General features: G+C 35.8%; 1 long non-coding RNA gene and 1 pseudogene across 2 annotated transcripts; one reads left to right on the top strand and one right to left on the bottom strand.

The window, feature by feature from the left end:
- The first annotated feature begins 3311 nt into the window (after positions 1-3311).
- Positions 3312-8724, top strand: LOC131330873 (alcohol dehydrogenase-like 7; annotated as a pseudogene).
- A 7031-nt stretch (positions 8725-15755) lies between these two features.
- LOC131330875 (uncharacterized) lies at positions 15756-18108 on the bottom strand. Of its 2 annotated transcripts, XR_009201275.1 has the most exons (3): positions 18014-18108; positions 16679-17381; positions 15756-16004 (listed from the first exon to the last, which is right to left on the bottom strand). It is a non-coding gene; the product is annotated as an uncharacterized LOC131330875 (long non-coding RNA). The 2 variants fall into 2 exon arrangements; XR_009201274.1 differs by having other exon boundaries at positions 16679-18079.
- Positions 18109-19169: the final 1061 nt, after the last annotated feature.

Genomic DNA, 19169 nt, shown 5'->3' with positions numbered 1-19169 from the left:
ACTCGGGCCGTTTCAGAACGTGAATAAGGATTTATTTTTTTTCAATAATAAGACTTGTTCTATAAAAATAAAAAGAATGTACTTATTTTTTCAGAATTTATATAGGTACCAATGGGTGTCGGGTCGTTTTCGGCCACCGGACGGCCGATCCGAGTCAAGCCGTCCAAAAATTCTAAAAAAAAATGTGAGGGGCTATCGCGGGAATCAACGGCATCCGAGGTGTGTAGGATGCTTGACCCGAGCACCCTTTTTTCGTGTATATGATTTCACACGAAAAAGAGGTGCTCTAATCAAGCACCCTACACACCTCGGATGCTGTTGATTCCCGCTATAGCCCTCTCAATTTTTTTTTTAGAATTTTTGGACGACTCAGATCGGCCGTCCGGTGGCCGGAAACGGCCCGGCGTGGCCGTCGGTACAATTTCCCTCATCGGCGCCCATTACTCATAGCACAACTCCTTATTTTTTAATAAGGCAATTTCAAGCTCAAAAATCATGTGCTTACACAAATAATTTTTTTATCAATATGAATATTGTTTGATAGATCTCATTGAGATCTTTAATACAGTGCAAAAAAAATTGAATTTTTTTTTCATTTACATTATTTTTGAGTTTGAAAATGTGAAATAAACTTTTTATCTGAGTTTTGTGGAATAACCCTTTTTATTTTTCTTTGAGAAGTTCCAAAATAAATACTTATTTTTTAAGAAGATTTTTCGGAACGGGACTTTTTAGGCCCCATTCGGAAAGGAAAATAAGTCCTTATTTTTTAAGAAGGCAATTTCAAGCTCAAAAATTAAATTTTTTTCCTATAAATATAGATCTTATTTGATAGATTTTATTGAGATCTTTAATACGGTGCAAAAAATTGAAAAATTATTTTTCATTTACATTATTCTTGAGTTTGAAAATGTGAAACAAGTACTTATTTTTTAAGAAAGTGTTCTGGAACGGAACCTTAATTGATTGATGCAACAACGGCGTATTTTTCACGATGAATAAAACTATGGGTACACTACACCACCATTTGGTGTGGTAACACCAAATGTTCACCCCTTGTGTGGGACCCATGTCAGGATTTCATACAAAAATGACCGTAGCTGTTTAATTTATTTAAAATAATTTTCTAACAAAATTAGCTATTTTACCTATGTAAAGTGAAAAAATCCTCATGCAACAGATTAGGTAAACCAAATGGGAGAATATCTCTGGCTACAGTGTATAGGCATATTTAACTATCAACTGTTCATGAGCAAAACCATTTAATACTATTATCTTGCAAACTTTCCCCATCTCTCCTTTATTTTTTTCTTGGAAAAGAAAAAGAAATAGTATTTTATTAAAAAATAGAAAAAATAGATAATATTTGTGTAGTGTTCAAAGAAATGTGAGTATATAAAATAAAAAAAGTATACTATTCACAAGCATTTTTGACTATGTATTGGTGTATATGCTCTAAGGATTATTGGAAAAAAAATATGCTCAGTCAGATATCAATAAGAGTTTTTATCGATTCTGCAATTAAGTTTTTGACAGAAAATTGAGCATAAAATCAATCAAGCCCAAATTAAGCACATAATCGATTAAGCTCTTACCGGTATTCAACTCAGTTATTTTTTCCATGAATCTTTTTTTTTTAAAATTTGAATAGCTCTGATTATTTGTATAAGATCCCAAAATATATGGGTCTCGTGCAACGCGGTGTACAAAATGGTGTATAATAGTAAAAAGACTCGCTTCGCGATAGGACACGGTCATGCTTTTCTTTTTCCATTTTGGAGATATTTTCCTCCATCTCAAATTGCTCGGATTTTTTAATAAACGCAAAAAATAACTGGTCAAAACACAACTTAAGGGTAATTGGTACGAACATTTATGATTGACATTTATGTTCTTTTGAAATCGTGGTCCGATTTCATTTAAGAACTTTATTTTTTTTAATTTTTTTTTGACAGTCACTTAAGAACATCATTGGCTTTGCCTAGTGTGCAAATTACCTCACTTTTCCCCCCCTTTTTTTAGAAGAGGTAAGAAACTTATGCAATGTATACATAGTTAGCAAGTTAGTTTATAATCTATGTAAAAGGAGGGGAGAGGATGTTAGGCTAGAAAAAAGCTAAATAAGTTACAACAATGATTTAGGTAAACTATGAACCAGTTAGAATGTGTTTGTTTTGAGTCTCTAAAATCAACCTCTGTATCTAGGAATGTGTTCGTTTTGAGTTTTTAAAACCAACCTCTGTTTGCACACGGTTCCTAATATTACTTTGTTTGGCTTGAGTTTCTTTGTTTGTAGCTTGAACTCGCTCGCTCGATTGCAATATTAACGAAAAAGTCACCGCACGATACGATGTGACTTAACTAGGCACAAATATGCTGCTTGTCGCACCACCTGGAAATTCTCATTAACTTATGTAGGTGACACATGACTTGCCTATTAGATAGGAGTATTATTGAAAGGAAATTAGCGTTTGTGAGCGACCTTACTCTATAAATTTGTAATTATGAATCGTAAATTGTTTTACTTTTAGATTATAATAACAATAACATAAAAAAAAACTATTAGATAACATATTGTTTTGCTATTTCTTCTCTTGAAAAAAACTTAGGGAAGTTATTTTGTCACTCAACTTCCCTACTTTCCTCTAACGACACTCTCATTTATGTCTCTATTAGATGATTTGTTTTGTGAGAGAATGATAGTACCGCTAGCAAAAATGGAAGTGACAAAATCACTTCCCAAACCTATTTAAAACTTTTATTTGCTCCATCATTCATGTTTTTTCTTCTTTTAAGTGTTTTTTTTTAATACAACCAAACTCAATCTACTTGTTTGCAGTCCTTATGACTCTTTTCATAATAATAATATTTACTTTTTCTCGGGATCGGTCTTATTCGTTTTGGAGTCTCAATTCTTAGACACAGTCTCCAATAAAATTTCACTACCTATCTCTCTTCATTCATTAGTTTCAAAAATCTCCATCAAAATTCAAACCGAACACGGCAGATCTAGGAAACTTTCGCTTCTAAACGACTCTTCCAAATTTTAGTAGACAAAATTGACATATACTATCGCTTTTCTTTTACATGTATAGAGAGATAGACACCAACGACTAATTTTTAGAGACTGTTTTTGCAAGTAACCACAAATCCATACTAGAGCCCAAAATAGTTTACAAATAGAGCTATCTCGTAACGCTATGGTTTAGCTTGCTTAATGACAAAAGTCTCCAAATGCGTCATTTTGGAGTTTTCCACGGGTTAGCGATACCAACTGCAATGCAAAACATACCACCAGTAATTGCCATTTGGAAGAGGAGGAGTAGAGGACAATGCTAGAGGGCAAAGGCAAATTGGACTGAAGCTCCCCACCAAATCCTTGAGAAATATATATAACTGATATAGATGAGACGATCATCGGATGCTCACACGCATCGGCCAGAGAGAGAGAGAGAGGCGCCAACTGGTTCTGCAATGGCGGCAAACGAGTCACCGAAGACAACAGGGAAGCCCATCCGATGCAGAGGTACTATGGCGTCCTAAATTCTTAAGCATTTTGAATGACGGTTTTGAACCGCAGCTCAATAGGCAGTAGATAATCCACGTTTAATGCCAACAAAGTTAGAGTTTCAATGTAATTTCCACAATATCAATCCACTTTCCTGATATTAGTGCTGTTAAGTTGTCAGTTGTTCCAAAAGCTTAAGTGGCTTGGAAATGGACCCAATAATATATATCAAACTATATAACATCCTCCATCACGTGCAGCTCTGTCTTGCACGTGGAGATGCGAATTTTCATAGATAGAACGAAACATAATAAGAAGGGAAGAAACAAAAGATAAACGGGGAACAAATGCAGACAAAGAGACTTGAACCCAAGATCTCTGATAGCTCTGATATCATGTTAATTTGCTGGTTATCTCCAAAGCTTAAGTTGTTAAAAAATGGACCCACCGATGTATATGAAGCTATCTAATAAGTACACATTTTGCATATATCTATCGGTACACCTTTAACATATATCAATTTTGGCACATTAATCATGTTGTCCACACGGCTGAGGTTGGCATTTTCTTTCGAAAAAATGCAGCTGCAGTTGCTCGAAAACCAGGGGAGCCACTGGTGATAGAGGAGGTGATTGTGGCCGCGCCGAAGGCTCATGAGGTTCGCATTCGAATCATATGCACCTCTCTCTGTCACAGCGACATCACTTTCTGGAAACTCAAGGTAATGACCTTCGACTCTCAGATTTCACAGAATCGTCATGAGTGGATTTCACTGAAGTTTTGTTTGTCTAGTTGATAAACTTTTAGCTGTGGTTTCGTGATTTTTGAAGGATCCTCCTGGTTATTTCCCAAAAATTCTTGGCCACGAATCGATCGGGTAACTTTGAACTACACTGTATTTTCACATCATCTGATGTACGACTGATAGCTAGAGAGGTACTGAAGTGTGAAGGATCAAGGATTCAACATAAGCTGTTAGAGAGAGGGACAACTTTATTATTTATTTGCTTATTTACTCCTCATTTTTCTCCTTTTTTTTAGCGATCTTACGGTTTGCAATGGTCTCGTTAATTTTTATCCCTATTTTCTTACATATTGCATTGATCTTACTTCCATCACAAAACCATGAACACTCAAATGGCTGTGGACCAAATAGGTTATAGCTGTAACTTCATGAAATACTTCCAATCATCATTGTCAATGTCGTTGTTATGATTTTGTAATTGTGTCTTTGATGATCCATTAGAATTTTCATAATAAAAGCTCGACAATTAATTGTATTGTTCACAAGTCACCCGATCTGTGCACGATTTCAGTTCTCATTCCAAACCAAAGGAAATTTAATTTTGTTGATCAAATGAAATGAATCCTTTTTTGTGTTGTCAAACTGCGGTAACTAGCCATATTGGGCTCATGTTCTTGCATGACATAAACTGCCGCGAAATATTGATAAAGATGGCTATGTCGCGAGAGATAGCAAACAATGTAATTTTACAACATTACTTGCCCTTTTAACTTCAAAAGGATATTCATACCAATGCACTAACTGAGGTTTGTGTTTTATTTTACAACATTCTTGTTATCAGATAAATAGGCAGCAATGAGAAACAATATTGAATTGTGTCCATGAGTTTGTTTATTTTGCATGTGATTGTATCTCAAAATATTGCATTGTTGGTGGTACTATTTAGCTTTCATCCACTCCGCATCTTCTTGTTTCATGATCCAAAACATAGTTTAGCTGTAGTTTGATCTCAATGGCCATGCATGAATTTTTTTTAATTTCCAAGCATTATAAACCGTTCATGGTTATGTCCTTGAAGGGTTGTGGAGAGCATTGGGGAGGATGTAGATGAGGTGACTGAAGGAGATATTGTCATCCCAAGCTTCATGGCAGATTGCGGAGCATGTGCTGATTGCAAATCCAAAAAGAGCAAGCAGTGTTCAAACTTCCCATTCAAGGTCTCTCCTTGGATGCATAGAGATGAAACTAGCAGATTCACGGATCTTAAAGGAGAGAGACACTATACCATTTCCTATACGTGTCAAGTTTCAATGAATACACAGTGGTAGACATTGCTCATCTAGTAAAAGTTGACCCTGCAGTCCCGCCAAATAGGGCATGCCTCCTCAGTTGTGGAGTTTCAACAGGTAATACACTTGGATTTCTCTCTTTTGTTTGTAACATGACTTACACTTCTATACTGATTGGAGATAATTGGGAGCAGTCTCCATTTGTGCCAGGCAAGATTTTAGTGTTTCCGACATATATTGCTTAATTTAGGTTGCTGCAGTCCATCTCTACCCCATTCCCATAAATAAAAGTATGATTTCACCAATAATATTACCTTGTCCTGCTGTGGATTTTTTAGTCAAGTTGGTTGTTTATCAATTCCACTAGGCAAAATGTAGAAGGTACTTCACCATGATTGTGGATACTTTTTATCCTAGCATATGGAAGTAATTTGTTTATGAATGCTTGGACAATATTGAAAGGATCATTAGAGGAGTTTAAAGATGAAAAAAGAAAGCAATGGGAATACCAACACAAAGTGGAATATCGAAGAAAAAAAGGAACTAAAAAAACTGTCTGCTTCAGACCAGCCTCATGGCCTCGCATCTAGCTTCCAACCCCCAATCTTTCTCCGAAGGAAACGAACCCCTCTCATTTGCCACTACAGGTTTATAAGAATAATTATCGTATATATACTCCTAGGTTTTTGAGATATTCATACTTATGTTGATGGTTTTCTTCATAATAGGTCTACTGAAAAATAATAGATTGGCTTGCATAGTCTGAGATGACTATGTTCAACCAATTTTCCACTACGGCCCAAGTTTGTAGCCAAGTTATTTCCTAAAAGCATTTGCATTTGATTAAATCATTGCTCTAGCTCCTGCATGAAGTTAATACCAAACAAGCACAGTGTTGGGTTTCAGGGGTAGGTGTTGCTTGGAGAACTGCAAATGTGGAAGCAGGGTCCACTGTTGCTATATTTGGCCTTGGAGCAATTGGATTAGTAGTATGATTTTACAGCAGCTAAAATCTTCTATTTCTTCTTCCTTATATTTTTTCTTTTTTCCCTTTCTGTTGCAAAGTCGATAACACGTGTAGCTGATTACCTTACGAAGGAATAAAAATAGTATTTCTAAGCGACCATCATGCTTATAATGATTTGGCATTGTAGGTTGCTGAGGGGGCAAGAATATGTGGGGCATCTAGAATAATCGGCGTGGATGTGAACCCTAACAAGTTTGGAATAGGTAGATTCTTGTTTTCTGTATTTGGTCTCTTTCACTTATGATAATCAGAAACCCTTGGAATCACCCTAACGAGAAAAAGAAATTATGCCTTTTCTGAGGAATACATGCATCTTGTTCTGTACATTTTGGTTTTCTTGGCATGGATTTCAAGGATATTGTCCTTTCTCTTTCTCACCCAGGGAAAAAAATTGGAGTAACAGATTTTGTGGACTCTGCAAGTTGCGGGGACAAATCTTTGAGTGAGGTACTCTTGTTACCCAAACCTTTTTGGCACGATTATAGATTACGCATTTCTCTGTCTGTCTCTACCGTTGAGATGCTAATTGGTGAAGAGAAGACATGCTTTTCATGGTTTGAAATGGCTGAAATTGGTTCCTCTGATAGGAGCAAATAAATAATCTACCTGTAATGCAGACCAGTTAATAGGAAAGCTTCACGTGATTATATGACAATGCAAAGACATCTATTATTCAGTTGTAGCAATGTGCAGAGCTGGTTAGCCCTTTCAAAAGTTACAGAACTATACGACTACTATGGTTCAGCAAGTTACAATTGGAGTGCTTTGAATCTCAATAGTTGCTTGTGAGTGAATTTCGTCTTTCAAAAAGTGCCAGGATCTGTGGAGTTGGGGGCTATGGAGGCAGGAAACTTGAATAATAATAATATGGTTCTATAGATCGTTACATTTCTCATTAATTTTGTACTTCTTTTTCTTTGACATTAAGCAGTGAATGAAGGATTGACGACTAGGTTTTAATGTCTTTCTTCTTCTTTCACATTAAACAAGTGATAAAGGAGATGACTGGTGGAGGTGTAGACTATTGCTTTGAATGTGTTGGTCTGGCATCCTTGGTGCACGAAGCATTTGCTTGCTGCCGACTGGTCTCTCTCTCTCTCTCTCTCCACACGCTCAACCGTACCATCATTTTGAGTGAAACTGCTAACCTACATCTTTATTGGTTTGTCATTTTTAGTGTCATGTATCTCTTGCCTTTGTGGAGGTAAGACCATGTAAGATATAAATGTTGATTGTTTAGAAAAACTAGTAGGACGAGTTCAAGGTATACATGTCAAAATTTTATATGTAAGCTTAAGCAACATTTTATTGCGAAAAGGATTTAAGTGATCAAATCTTCGAACTTTCTCGGTGCATCAGATAGAAATTAATCTGGAAATTTCACCCCTTTGTAACTTCAGGGCTGGGGCAAGACAGTTGTGTTGGGACTGGACAAGCCAGGCACCCAGTTGAGCTTTAGTTCTTTCGAGGTACTTCTCAGTGGGAAGACAATCACAGGATCCCTTTTTGGCGGTCTCAAACCAAAACATGATATTCCCATCATTGTAAAACGTTATATGGACAAGGTAATCTTATACTTTAGCAACTTTTTCTTTCAATGCTTAACAATTAAGACAAAGCTGGTTTGACGGAGGAGTTTCTATTGAAGCTTACGTAGAAATGCTAGACGCTTTAAATGAGCTGGTTTCCTTCCTTGCTATTCAAAGGCATAATGTTGTAATTCATGCCTATCCTAAACAGTTCTCACTTCTCAAATAGGAGTTGTAAACATAAAAGGGTTCAATCACGCTGTTGGTTTTAAGTTTTCACGTCATTAATCATCCCTTACTCTTTTTTCGTGCTTTCAGGAACTACAGCTGGATGAATTCGTTACACACGAGGTGAGCTTTGAAGACATCAACAAAGCTGTTGATTTACTAATTGAAGGGAAGTCTCTCCGATGCGTTATATGGATGAACCAATGAGTAAGTTCCTGTTGTGTTGTATTGCGTGCACTATGGACTGTCCCTAGTGACATCTCATCTTGTTGTCGTGCACTCGTGCTTCTTTGTACCTCCAAAAAGACATGACTTTAGCTGCTTGATTATATAAAATCTATGCAAATGCATAAATCTCTTGAAAAGGATGGAGCTGTTATTTTTTGTTTGGACTATAAGGAAATTTGTGGCACAAGTATTTTGTAGGTTACTCAAAAGTTGTTCAAATATGTTGATTATCTTAAGACATTATAAATGCACTAGATGCCCCGGTAAAGTACTTAGTGGGGATTTAGTTGTTTCTTTTGATGATCCAATGTGTCTTAAGAGAGAAATCCTAGAGCTAGCCTCCTGTGTCACTTGCCATTCAACGGTTGCTAAGCCATAGAAGCTAGCATTATTGAGTTTCCACTTGAAGTATAAGGAGAAATCATCATCATTGTAAGATGATGTGGGACTTGGTTGATCTCCCTTTTCAAATGAGCCTCTTTGGGTCGATCACGTTGTTTTCATATCACCGGATATTATGCCAGGGGGAGGTCAGTGATGGGTCGGGTAAGAGCTTGAGCTCGGCAGAGGTGAGATCTAAGGGGGTTTTGGGCCTTGCCTTTCTTAATAAACTTATTTCCTTTTGCCATAGTTGCTGCTATATACGCTGATAAAGTGTGTGGACCATATAGAGTTGAAGCAACCTATCGAGTTTACTATGTTGGAAGTTCAGTTCCTGGTTTACTTAGATGATAGAACTACCAAGCAACAAGCTGACAATTTGACAACTTTCAACATTTCTTAAAGCAAATCAATAACCGACCCCGGTTAATTTTTAGCTTTAATGAACTCCAGTTAGACTTTCAAAAAAAAAGAACTCCAGTTACACTTGTGTCCTTTTGTAGGTCATCTTAGGAAATGGATGGTCTGATGCACATAATACACGAGGGATTTGGTTTGTACCTCGTATCGTTGTTGCTTGTATGCCTTGGTTGTTGCTTGTATTCCTTGGAAGTTAGCTACGTGTTGCAAGTAGGTGTTTGTGAGCCCTGCTATTACAATATCGGTTTCATTGTCAACTTGACTTCCCATTTTCCTTTACGTATCAGTGTACCTTTAACTGCCTCCATAAGTCGCCGGCAGGCCATTGTTGCGAACTCTGTAAAAGTCGCACAAAAATTTTCTGTTATTCCATTCTGCGAAAACAAAACAAAATATTTCAATTGGGTGAAACAGAGTATTCGTCTTTGGTTTCTAGTTTATGATTTCTTTAGCAGGAATGAAACTTCTAGTGAAACAGATTACTGGTCTTAGGTTTCTGGTTTACTAATTCTTTAGCAGGAATGGAACTTCTTATCTTTTATAGCACCACTGTTCCAAATATTTGGTTGACATTCTTTTTTAAATGTTTGAGAAATGGGAAAATGAACCGGACATGGTGGCCAAGTTTAATGTGAAGGAAAACAAACCTCCTGGATCAGATAGAACTATACAATAAACACCAAAATTAAAATTGCAGTGGACAAATTAATCAGGTTGAGGCATGGAAATCTCACTCTCTTTAAAGAGCTTCATGCCCTCTATGGTGACAAACGGGGGTAGGAAAAATTTCTGACTTGAACCCTCCAAGATACAACAGCTCGATAATTTATCGTGTGGTTGAATTCTCCTATGTGTGAAAATGGTATTGGAGCTTCTATATGTCAATATTTTGTGCTCAACAAAACGAAAACTGGAAGTTCAGGCCAAGACGTATATCCAAGGAATCATTCTAATGTGAAAGCAATCTTTTGCAATCTCTAGCAAAAACCAGTGCTCACAATCAAAGTCACATACTGCGAGTGCGTCAGCAGAAACATGAACATGAAAGGGTCTTCAAATTTATTCCAAACTATAACAATACATGCGAGCACGAGCATAAAGCGGGTTCGATCCGTCCTACCGAAGGATCCTACCGAAGGATCACGTTGCTAAGATCGTAACAACTCGTACAGTGGTAAACAAATACTACTTGACAAGGCTTAATTAACTCAATTGAAACAGACAATGTAGCATAAATTTCATGATCCGTGGTTGATAGAAACATCGTTTCTTAGCCTCCCTTCTTCAAAAATGATTGATGTTGTAGATTAATAGGTGCAAAAACACCATCGAGGGATCAAGATAAATTCCAGTGACCATGAATCCAGTATAAACATAATTGTTTTTCATGTGCGATATTGGCAAAGAAGAATGAAAGCTATACAAAATCAACATCAGCCGACTGGTTGTGAGATTTTAGGGCTCAAAGAATGGAAGATTAGAAGAGACCTGGTTATGATGGCAGTGAGACCAGCTCCATCACTTCCTCTGCTCTGCTGAACAATCTCTCTCGAGCGAGCGAGCGAGTGAAGTGAATTTATTCGATGATCAGATGGGTTTAATCCAATGTGGGCAAACCTATTTTCATAAAAAAAAAACTCACTCCAATCATTCTTGATTATGTACTAATTTGTGTTCGATTATCGTGATCATTAACACGGTTCATCTTCTTGACAAGATCTACAACTTGAAGAGTTTCGATCAAGAAATAAGCCAGGAATGAGTTCACAATTTATCAATTACCCTCTGGAATCGTCATTGTGAGCAACCTCGCATGTATGGGTTGAATCCAATGTGAGCAAGTCCTTTTCATAAAAAAAAAAACTCACACCGATCATCCCCGATTATGTATTAATTGGTGTTTGATTGCCATTATCACTGCCATGATTTATCTTCTTGACAATATCTACAAATTGAAGAGTTCCGATCAAGGGGTAGTCCTATGGTACACACCCCTTATTAAGGGGTGTACTGTACGTATCATGATTTTAAACCCTTGGATTTCAAAGTAAATAATCCAGACCACCCATTTATTAAACCAATTAATAAAATAAAAAAATGGCTTAGCAGGTAACAGGTTGTTCTCTCTTCATTGACTTTCTCTCCCTCTCCCTCATGTGTAAAATACTACAAATTATATAACATAACCATAATTGTTATGACAACACAAAAAATTGACACTTTCTTACCACAATGTGTCGTACCAAAAGAAATCGATCAAAAGATACTAGATACAAGACCAAAATATATCGTTGCACAATCAATAATTATTATTCCCAAACAAAATACATGTCTAAAATATCACAAATTAAATATTGTATAACTTAACATCCTAACAGTCCTGATCGATCATTTTAAAAATACACTCACTAACGACATTTAAATTGTACAGTCAATTTATATTTGGTATGAAACCTAGTCCTCTATTGTAGTTGAATGTAATGTAACCATGCGACTGTGACACAATAATGACGATCAAATCCGTTGAATTTTTTATGTTTGTTGATTAAGTCACCTACATAATTTTTTGTCTCAATCAAGTTTAGGAAGCTCCATCATCGGCACGCAAATTGAATAATAGAATGATATTTTCCATCCAATTAAGTGTCTAGCTATAAGCCATCAACTTCATTCTTGATACGAATGACTTAATTAATATTATGTAAAAGATAGACGATTTTGATAAAATAAAATAAAAAATAAAATAAACACTTTACGTGGGGCTCAGATGGTGCATTATTATATTTTAATGTTGTATTGAAATTGAACGATGAGATTTGTTGAAGTATGAAATTTCAAGGACTAACTATGTGATTTATTCTAAAAAATAATAACATTCTTTTAAAAAAAAATAGGAACGAAGGGTTTAAGACTTGAACCCCAAATCTTTTAGATAAATGTCCAAACTCCAACACCTTATCACTATGGTACACAATTGAGAATTTGTAATTCTAAAGGCTATTAATTATATAATATTTTCTTGTATGTAAGGGCGTTATTTTTAGGCTAAAAATTTGAGAAGACAGAGGCCTCAAATGCCTCCGTCCTAGTGATGGGTTTGCACTTGTAGATCATATTATAGCTATGTCATTGGTGTAAATCAAAATGTCGACTATAATAATTTTTTTTGAAAGAAAGTACAATGACAATAAATTTACAAAATTATTTAGATTTTACTTCCACGACCTAGTTCCAAGGACCACCATTAAATTTGGATTGATACGCATAGGGTGAAGGTTTGACACCGATCCATGTGTTAAATATATAGTGCCAATTGTTAAGTGCACCGCCCTAAATATTGATAAGATAGGGTATTAATATAATTAATTTCACCAATTACAAAAAGGAGAATAATTTTCACCCTCTATTTTTTGATATTCACACTTATTTTTTTGTACTCCATTTTAGTGTTGAAAGTGTATGCATTTGAGACAGTTGAATAATTATTTTTTTCGTGACCTCTTATTTTTCCACAAAGGAATTTTGATTTTTTGAATTAAATTTTGTAGAAAAAGAATTTGATTTAGACTAATATTTTGAGAGGAAATTGTAGTTGTATTCGAAAATTTGGGTATAGTACTTACTTTTTGGTGAATTTCTTAGATGAAAATTTTGTGCGAAAACTTCATTTTTAGTTTAAATTATTGAGGTATTGTGTAGGGACAAATAAGAATTTGAAAAATTAGTGTAGAGGGAATCGAAAATTAAGACAATATGGTGGAAATTTTAAAATTTGAAAAAATAATGTGGCGGGAATTGAAAATAATTAGTAGTATTGTATTTTGTCAATTATAACTATCGTTTACTGAACATTCCGATTGAATTTTTTTTATACGACACGTTGTGGGTATGAAAACGCCAATTTATGGTGTTGTCATAACAAATTTGGTTATATTACTGAATTTGCGGTATGGTATTTTGCTAATAATAACTATCGTTAACTGAGCATTTCATTTGAATTTTTTTATACGATACGTTGTGAGTATGAAAACGTTAATTTCTGGTGTTGTTATAACAAATTTGGTTATATTACTGAATTTGAGGTATGATATTTTGTTGATTATAACTACCATTAATTGAACATTCTGATTGAATTTTTTTATACGACACGTTATGGATATGAAAACGTCAATTTATAGTGTTGTCATAACAAATTTGGTTATATTACTAAATTTGTGGTATTTTAGACATGTGTTATTATGGAATATTTTAATTAATTTCCTTTGGTACGACACATTGTGGTAAGAAAACATCAATTTATGATATTGTCATAACAATTATGGTTTGTTATAAAATTTGTGGTATTTAAATATGTTTTCTTTTGATATGACACGTTGTGTTAAGAAAATGACAATTTTAGATATTGTCATAATAATTGTGGTTATTTTCTAAAATTTGTGGCATTTTACAAATATTTTTGACTTGGGTATAACAATTGTTGATTCTGGTACGACATATTTTGATTTTGTTGCGAAATATCATACGAGTCAAAAAAATTTGGTACGATTCATTATGGTAAGATAATGCCAATTTATGGTGTTGTTATAACATTTGTGGTAACATTATTTAATTTTTGATATTGTACGCATATATTTGGTTAGGGTACAAGTATTATGGATTTCGGTACGAATAATTATGGTTACATAATAACAATATTTTTTAATTATGGGTAACCTGCTAATGACCTGTTCAACAGGTAAATTTTAATGTACAAGTCGTAACTAGAATCATAAATATGCATTAGAAAACCAAAAATTGGCATAATGAAAATCACAAATTGTCATAATTTAGGCATACGGTATACCCTGTGTACCATAGCTTCCTCCCCGATGAAGAAATAAGTCAGGAACAAATTCAAAATTTATCAATTACCTGTCGTTTGAGGTTTTTAAAAACTTCTAAGGTTCAACCTGCGAAGTCCCATTGAATTCCGACTGGCGCCATTTTGATAAACTTCCGTGTTGGAGGCGCGAGGTCTCAATAACATTGGGTTTGATCCAATGTGGCCATATCTATTTTTATAAAAATAAACTTACTTTGATCGCCTCCGATTATGTATGTAAATTGCGATTAGATTGTTATGATCTTTTAACAGGGTTTGTTTTCTCAACAAATTCTGTGTTTTTAACAGTTGAGATCTAGAAATAAACTTGGTTTGAGTTCACAATTAACGAATTACACGTTGCTTCCCCAATAACGGGAGCTTTTCATAAGTGTGACGTCGTTTTGACTAACCTCGCACGTTCAAAATGCGAAGTGTGAATGAAATTGACCGACATCGTTTTGCTGAGACGCCGCCGACCCGCCCAAGGTGGGGAAGGTCATCTCCAACCAATTCAACCGTTGCCACGTGCTGGAAAAGCCTTTTCGGCTTCGAAGGTAGTTGGGTTCTTCGGCATCCGCATTTTCCAGCGTGGGTTTTGAGCTTGTTTTCTGGACTGAAAGGTGGGTTTTGGAACTTAACAGATGAAGCTGCTTTTGGAAGAAATTTCGAGAACTTGTTTTTTTGACTTTGCTTTCTCTCCCTCTCCATGATACAGTTATTACCGTCACTAAAATATCATTCACAGACGGGCGTCAATTTTCCGTGGAATGATTCTTCGAGGGTGCTTGGATTTCTTTTTCTTTCTTGCAATTTTTTTGTATTATCGCCTCTCTTTATCACCAAGATCCTTTCTTTATATTAGGAGTATATCGAGTGTTTCCATAAGTTTTTGTGCATGCAAATTTTCAAGTGTCAAAATTCCCCCATTGATTATGTGGTGAATCTTTGCATGTGTTCAATTCTCTCTGTTCCAGGAGGTTGGTTTTCCTTCACATCAAACTTGCCAGCCGCCATGTTAACAACTATGTTTAGTTCGGCTCAAGAAAACTTGTTGATCGTGGATTAGCTTGTTCTGCGCTGTTGGCAGCTCAAGTGTTATGATCGATGAGAAGTTTCGTTCCAGCTAAGAAATAAACAGTGAACGCTTAACTTTCTGTAGTATATAGATAGAATAAGAGACACAACGGTGCAATGTCGAAACACTTGAGACTTTTGTGATAATTTTATAGAGTTCACAACAATGGCTGGCTGGCGACTTAGGGAGACAGTCAAAGAGAAAGACACTTACACCTGAAGCAAATAGGGGCTATTCAACAATGAAACCTTGGCCGAGTGAAACCATTTAGAGCATTTCCAAGCCAATTCTTCAACTTAAGGAATCAAAATACTAATGTTTTGTATTCAAAAATTGAGTTTGAAGAATTGCACTATTCGCTCTTACTCCAACCCAACTAATAATTTTGAGAAGTCCTTTTATGCAGTAATAGCACTGTGAAACTTAGAATGAGTCATACTTGGATGTGTCAAGGGCAGATGTGTTAAAACAAGATCCAAACATATATTAACATTTTCCCTTGAAAACATGAAAGAATTCAAGCATGTAGAACAATTCAAAGTACTCCAAATTGAGTTTCCCCCATTGCAGCAAACAATCCGAAGCTAATCAGAGAAGAAAACTTTGGAATTGAGTCCAGTATTAGGTTGTCCTCTAAATTGTAAGCCAGGGATTAGGAAACATACCATCGAACCTTTACTTGTCAAACTCCCAGATGACACCACCATCCTCTGCATTGAAAAACTATTTTTAGAAAAAATGCCTATCGACAACTCAGAAGTCCGCAACCACAGAATATGGCAGTGTGAAGATTCATCGAACAAAAAATAATCTTGACTAGCTTGCACAAAAACATGAGGTCCCTACTTTCCCAGTTTCCCTTCCCCCTTTTGTGATCACCAATAGCATAAGAAATCGTTGATAGACAATATGCCCCTATTGATGCCATATAACTATCATTTATAGATTTCAATCATAATAATCAACATTCCTCATTCACGAAAACAGCCTTCCATCTGCTGTAGTAAGCAGCAAATTGTAACTCTTACTCGATGCTAGTAACATTTATGGATGATTATTTTCTATAAAAACTTCTTGTTGACATCACTTATAAATCTTAAATCAATGTTCCACATGAGCAATACGTCCTGTGTTCTAGGACTACTAGAGAAGGGCTATACATTTATGTGTCCTTCCACAGATACATTACTACCATCAGACACCAGACCACCAAGCGTTGTAATGGCCAACCAACATTTACTCAGCTTTCAAGAGTTAAATTTAACTCAGCTGTTTAATTCAGATGGGTATCTTGTGATTATTAGGACGACAACAGATATCTTGGGGTCGAATCAAAAACTTAAACCACAAATAATGTATGGGAACAGAGGGTAATAGGGAATACCTTTGACCTTCTTTATCTAGACCTCCAACAGCATCCCAGCACCAATTCCACCAGCAATCCATGCCCCGTAAATGGCAATGGCAGAGGGTATCGATCTCCGAGGAAGAAAATAGCACTTTGGAATTTGCCTAATCTTTTGTGGCAATCGTTTCTTTATCACTAGGCCAGTGCTGGGCTCATTCTGCACATCAGAACTACCCATATTTTTCCGGTCCATTGCTTTAAATGGATCTTTAGGCTCTTCAGTAGCCATCAGAGAAAACTAGATCCTTCAAAGACTTAATTTTGCGACGGTGTAAAACATTGTGTTTAAGATGGAAGAATCATCATATGTGACAGTGTTTAAGATGGAAGAATCATCATATGTGACAGTGATGATCAAACCTAAAACTTGAGACACAGAAATGCACGTCCGCGTGCTAAAACAAGGATGGACAAACATAAATACAAGAGATTTAAGCGAAACACTTAGCTTTTGAGGTGAGATAGAAATCATTCATGGGCAACAAATGCATTCTGACCCAAATAAAATAGGTCCACAACATAGGCTCCCTTTATACTCTCTCTATTTTGATTTATGTTAGACCGTCATTTAAAAAAATTCCATCAATTGGACCTTCAAACTTTGACGAAAATTTAAATTCCGGGTCAACTTTGCACTTTTTATTCCATCGGCTGAGACATGTAAAATTATCATCTTTTCCTGCAAATTCGACAACTTAAAGGGAATGATCAAAAAGATAATAATATGACCCAATTAAACACAATTAAGAACTAGCGATATATGGTATTGGAGCTTCTATATGTCAATATTTTGTGCTCAAATGGTATTGGAGCTTCTATATGTCAATATTTTGTGCTCAACGAAAGGAAAACTGGAAGTACAGGTTGAAAAGCAATCTTTTGCAATCTACAGCAAAACCCAGTGCTCACAACCCAAATCACATACTGCGCGTGTGTGAGCAGAAGCACGAGAATGAAAGAGTCTTTCAAAATCATTCCAATCTATAACAACACGCGCGAGCATAGAGCAGGTTCGATCGGTCCTACCGAAGGATCACGTCGCCAAGCTCGCAACCACTCGTACAGAGGTAAACAAATACTACTTGACAAAGCTTAATTAACTCAATTGAAACAGGAAATGTAGCAAAAATTTCATGATCGGTGGGTGATAAAAACATCGTTTCTTAGCCTCCCTTCTTCAAAAATGATTGTTGTTGCAGATTAATAGGTAAATTCCAGTGATCATGAAAGATAAATTACTGTGACCACTCGTACACCATCAAGGGATCAAAGATAAATTCAAGAGACCATGAATGGAAGATTAGAAGAGACCTGTTTACGAAGGCAGTGAGACCAGCCCCATCACTTCCTCTGCTCTGCTAAACAATCTCTCTCTCTCTCTCTCTCTCTCTCTCGCGAAGTGAATTTGTTCGATAATAAGACGGGTTTAATCCAATGTGGGCAAACCTATTTTCATAAAAACAAACTCAGCTTGATCATCCCCGATTATGTACTTATTTGTGTTCGATTGCCGTGATCATTACCGTGGTTTATCGTCTTGACAAGATCTACAACTTGAAGTGTTCCGATTAAGAAATAAGCAAGGAATGAGTTCACAATTTATCAATTATCCGCTAGAATCGTCATTTTGAGCAACCTCGCATGTATGGGTTTAATCCAATGTGGGCAAATCCATTTTCATAAAAAAAAACTCACTAAGATCATCCCTGATTATGTAACAATCGGTGTTTGATTACCTTTATCATTACCATGATTTATTTTCTTGACAATATCTACAAATTGAAGAGTTTCGATCAAGAAATAAGTCAGGAACGAGTTCACAATTTATCAATTACCCGTCGTTTGAGGTTTTGAAACACTTCAGAGGTTCAACTTGCGAAGTCTCTATGAAGTCCGACCAGCGTCGTTTTTATAAACTCCCGTGTTGGAGTTGCGAGGTATCAATTAGGTTAGATCCAGTGTGGCCATATCTATTTTGATAAATATAAATTCACTCTGATCATCTCCGATTACGTATAAATTGGTATTCGATTGTTATGATCTTTAACATGGTTTGTCTCTTCGACATGTTCTACGTTTTCAACAGTTGCAATCAAGAAATAAACTTGGATTGAGTTCACAATTGACGAATTACACATTGCTTCCTCAATAACGGGAGCTTTTCATGATTGCGACGTCGTTTTTAACAACAAACTAATCTCGTTCCGCTTAAGTTCTTCTTTTTTAAGTAATTATTTTTTGTTCTACCATATAGATCATTTTTTTACAATACATTATTTTTAGTTCAAATTTTCTTTAGTAGAACGGGACCTAAAAATAGGAAAATACTAAATGTATTCACTATTCATATCTGGACCTGATATCCCAAGCTTATAATGAAGCAAATAATTTGCTCCAGTCTCATATATACACTAGCCTTCTTATAAGGGCGTTCGCACTGTGTTAAAGTGCAGACATCCTCTTTTTT

This window comes from Rhododendron vialii, chromosome 6a, assembly GCF_030253575.1.
Source record: "Rhododendron vialii isolate Sample 1 chromosome 6a, ASM3025357v1".
In the NCBI taxonomy this organism is placed as follows: domain Eukaryota; kingdom Viridiplantae; phylum Streptophyta; class Magnoliopsida; order Ericales; family Ericaceae; genus Rhododendron; species Rhododendron vialii.
Note: the sequence above shows the minus strand (reverse complement) of the source record. Positions and strands in the feature narration are given on the sequence as shown.